Below are 5,000 nucleotides of genomic sequence, written 5' to 3' on the forward strand. Positions count from 1 at the left end.
TAATACCACCGATAATAGCGACAAAAATAAAATATACTTGTAATAATAATAATGCCATATATAATGACGGTAATGATAATAAACTGCTAATAGTGAGGATGGTAATAACAATAACAATAAAGCACAAGACAATTATGATGTCATATCCGTAATGATTCTAAGACGCAATGATAGTAAAGATAATGCTAATAATAATAACAATCCTAATAATAATACCAGCAGCAGCGATAACGAGAACAAAACAACAACAACAACAACAACAACAATAATAATAATAGTAGTAATAATAATAATAGTAACAGTAATAACAATAAGAATAATAATAATAAGAATAATAATAAAATAATAATAATAATAATGAAATAATAATAATGATAAAAATAATAATAATAATAATAATAATAATAATAATAATAATAACAATAGTAAATACAAAATCTATAATACCAATAACAATAATTACCTATACTGCTACTACTACTGACATCTTAGTAGCATTGTCAATAAAAATGCCGATAACAATTTATATCATTAACATGTTATACAGGCGCCAAAACTGCGACCACTTAAGATCGTGCATCTTTCTGGCGACACAAAATTATGATCAATATTTCCTCTAGTGTCAATAATACATGCAAATATATCATATCAATAAAAACAAAATCGTTAAGTAAATCATGTAAAGATCAGGCCATCACAAAAAGATTCTCGTGACAAATTCATTCAAAATCGTGACCACGCTCAACAAAAGATCACGGACCTGAATACAATGGCAGTCGAACCAGACATTCTCTACTTATAAATACATAAATACACATATTTCTTATTTTTCTCTTTTTGTCTCAATGTCTCTTTATCCTTTTTCCGCCTCATCCTACGCGTCCTAAGCCCACATAAGGCCGGCTAGACACCCGCTAACCAGCTCGAAAGACCATCTGGCGGCGATTCGAGAATACGGAACACGACATCGCGCGACACATTCAGGGCCGACCGCACCGCCGGCCACGAGTTATGATGTCGTTATCACAGGGAGTCACTGAGTCCTTTTTAGGGGGAGGGAGAACCAGTCCGAAGGCAAACTAGGATAGGAGGGGAAAAGATATGTGTGTGAGAGTGTGTGTGAAGCCGGAAATGCTTCGAATATTCGGTGTCGAAACAACTTAAGGAACAAGACTGACGTTGCGACACAAACCCAAGTATAAAAGTGGTGCACACATGACAAAAAAACAACAACAAAAAAACAGCACGTCCCTAGAGAAAATTCACCATCAAAATACCAGCTCTTTAATGAAATAGCTACCCCTTAAAAAAACACCGAAAGGGAAAAGATGATGTAAATAAAACGGTCGACAAGGAGACACCGCCATTTATCACATTCGGGTAACTGGCGCTTCGCAAAACAGAGATGGAAATTCCGACGAATTTGGCGGCATTATAATCAATCACTTTGCTCGATTCGCATCACCAAACACGTTAGAAAAATAAAAGCAAATCAACGAAAGGGTAAAGATGGATGACATCAACCAATAAAACAGATGGTTCAAATATTGAAGTTAATGAGATGTTTACATTACGCATTCTTCATTTACAAACAGGGCACACAAATAGAATCTAGGCTTAGGCATTATTATTTTTTTTTTTTCGTTTATGCAACTTAGGGAAGTAGTTTAGTGTGTCAGCTTAAGAGTTGTTCTATTAACATCGAAAGAGGAAATATTAAGAGGAGAAAAAATATGGAAAACGGACTTAGAAGAAACACACACACACACACACACACACACACACACACATATACACACGCACACACACAGACACACACACACACTCGCATGTGTTCACGCGTTTTCTTTTACTATTTCTATGACAGTAATCATTATCAAGATCATCATTATACTTGTATCATAATTATCACCGATACTTTCATCATAAACGTACTCATAAAGATTAAACAACTTTTTCCACCCGAAGACGGACATAAAACCATAATATTACCGTTAATAAAAGTGAAAAATACAAAAATACAATACCAATCTAACCTAAAATCACACGAAAAAAACAAAGATGAATCTTGATAATATCATTAGTAAAAAAAAAAAAAAATGTCGCAAAATTCGTGAAGAATCAAAGAAAAAAAAATAATAATACAAAAATAAAAAACTAAATATAATGAATTATAAAAAAAGCCAATAACAACAACAAGACTTTGCCAATAAACGCAAAATATCAGATTTGGCAACACTTGACCCCTTTAGGGATCTTACCTATAAGATACCTTAAAAGGAAAGTCTCAATGCGTGCATAATTTTTCCTTCCCTTTCTTATTTCTTACGTTCGGATAATAAACCCAAAGAAATCGTTACTGTGATTCTTCTGTCTCTCAATTTTTTAAAAGAAGATGTTTACTTACATTTATATAAAAGATGCCTGAAAGTTAAACCGACCAAGACTTACGAAAGAGAAAAAACAACAAAAACAAAAACCCATAGTAGAAAAAAAAAATTGACCTACACTTAAAAATAAAACAAATGCAATAAAACCAAACCCCATCATATAAAAAAAGTAAAAAAAAAGAGAATGAAAACACGGAAGATGGTTTTCCCAGAAGTGAAACCCAGAGCAGCTCGTCCCCGGGGCCAAAGGGCGGAGGTACCACGGTATGTGCTGTATGGCCCGGAGGAATTTCAACCTGCGAAGGCGAGAGGTTGATCGCGGTTGAGGGGGTGGGGAAGGGGGTGGGGGTGGGGGTGGGGGGGGGGGGTGGGGGTGGGGTTGGTGAGAGGTTAGAGGTAATGTTAAAGGCTGGAGGTGGGGTTGTGAGAGGCGAGATTTTTCAGAGGTTAAAGGGGAGGTTCGAGAGAGGTTGGAGGAGAGGTTGTGAGAGTTTGAAGGCGAGGTCTGTGATATGTGTGTATGTGTTTGTGAGTGTGTGTGTGTGTGTGTGTGTGTGTGTGTGTGTGTGTGTGTGTGTATGTGTGTCGTGTGTGTAACTAGATGGTACTCTGTAAATGTGATATTGCTCAACAGGTTGGTTGTTATATACCACGAACAAAACCATATCTCGGAAGGAACGAAGCCACTGACGGGGACAAAATACAACCGAATTTATAAATGCCAATTAAAAGCGAGAGGTTGTGGGGGTTATCAACATTGAACATGGGGGATCATACTTGAGTCTTTTTTGATGAATGGACATAACGCACGAAAAAGAAAGTCTACTGAAAATAACAAAAACAAAGAAAGAAAAAAGAAAAGGGTATGATTTGCGTCGAGAAATTCCAGTGACTCTTCGTAAGGAACTATTGCGTGAAGAGATAAGAGGGAAGATTAGAGAGCAAAGAGAGACATGAATTATTCCCGTGCCATTCTCACTGTTTGTATAACCGACCGATAAATTAGAAACATAAAACTAACAAGAATAATCACAATAACAACAACAGAGACATCAACAAAAACGCCCGATATCCAACCGACTAAAGACAAAATAAAACAAACATCACAATAACAAAAACAGAGACAAACACAAACAAGAAATACAAACAACAGAAACATTTAAAAAAAAAAACCCGATATCCAACCGGAAATAAAGAAAACAAAAGAAAAACAAAAACAAAAAAACTTTCACCTGGGTATAATCATTACAAGCCCCCTTCCCCCCTTCCCCCCAACCCCCCCCCTTCCCTCCCACTCTGAGGTCATCGGTACTTTCCTCTGACCATCCCGACGAGAGCAAGCGACCTTCGTGCTTGTGCAAAAGAGAAACAAAGTCGGGATTTGCGTGTAAGAGTCAGAAAGACAATTAGGTGTAGGACTGCCCCGCCCGCTATGATGGACGCGGCTGTGTTCTCAAGCTGGGTAGGCCTATAACGGAACACAAGACACGGTAAGATGATTTAGAAAAGGAGGAAGAGAAAAAGAGAGAAGATGGGAAGTTGTAACAATATAATTAGTAGTAGTAGTAATAGTAGTAGTAGTAATAGTAGTAGTAATAGTAGTAGTAGTAGTAGTAGTAGTAGTAGAAAGAGAATGAAGAGGAGGAGGAGATAGAGGAGAAAAAGGAGGAAGAGGAGGAGGAGGAGGAGGAGGAGGAGAAGGAAAAAGAGGAGGAGGAGGGTGGATAAATGACCTTTTTTTTTAATCAATCACATTTACGAACATTAATTAGACAATCTATAACCAAAAATAAATCTTAAAGACATCAGAAAAATTTACATCCAATTTTAATAAACATTAATTCGATATTACGCATTACAAAAAGTAAAACACACACACACATACACACACACACACACACACACACACACACACACACACACACACAAGCAAATATAAAGAGAGACAATCCAACATATCATCGCTCCTTAGAGTACGTCGGGAAAAGATACATCCCACACAATTGTACCACATTCACGCCCACGGCCAACTGCCCGCCCATCCCTCATTCTCGTACCTCCTGTCAAGAGATTATTGCCACAGCATCCAAATGTGGCAATGCAAGAGGCAACATAGGTACGATGATGAGGCACCTGAGAGATTCGGTTATGCAATCGATGGATCTTTTTTTTTTTTTTTTTTTTTTATCCCTTACGGTGAGGAAATTGAGGAGGAGGAGGTGGAGGAGGGGAAGGAGGGAGGGGAGGAGGAGGAGGAGGAGGAGGAGGAGGAGGAGGAGGAGGAGGAGGAGGAGAAGGAGGTGGAGGAGGGGAAGGAGGGGAGAGGAGGAGAAGGAGGAGGAGGAGGAGGAGGAGGAGGAGGAGGAGGAGGAGGAGGAGAAGGAGGAGGAGAAGGAGGTAGAGGAAGGGAAGGAGATAGGAGGAGGAGGAGGAGGAGGAGGAGGAGGTAGGAGCAGGAGGAAGAGGAGGTAGGAGCAGGAGGAGGAGGAGGAGGAGGAGGAGATGGAGGAGGAGGAGGAGGAGGAGATGGAGGAGGAGGGGGGGAGGAGGAGGAGGAGAAGAAGAAGAAAAAGAAGTATTGGCAGAGGAAGAAGTAGAGGAGAAAGAAGG

General features: G+C 39.0%; 1 protein-coding gene across 12 annotated transcripts in view; it reads right to left on the minus strand.

The window, feature by feature from the left end:
* The window catches only part of LOC125038112 (CAP-Gly domain-containing linker protein 1-like), a 193,176-nt gene that overhangs the window by 128,101 nt on the left and 60,075 nt on the right, over positions 1 to 5,000 (minus strand). The window lies entirely within an intron of this gene.

Source organism: Penaeus chinensis, chromosome 24 (assembly GCF_019202785.1).
Source record: "Penaeus chinensis breed Huanghai No. 1 chromosome 24, ASM1920278v2, whole genome shotgun sequence".
NCBI lineage: Eukaryota > Metazoa > Arthropoda > Malacostraca > Decapoda > Penaeidae > Penaeus > Penaeus chinensis.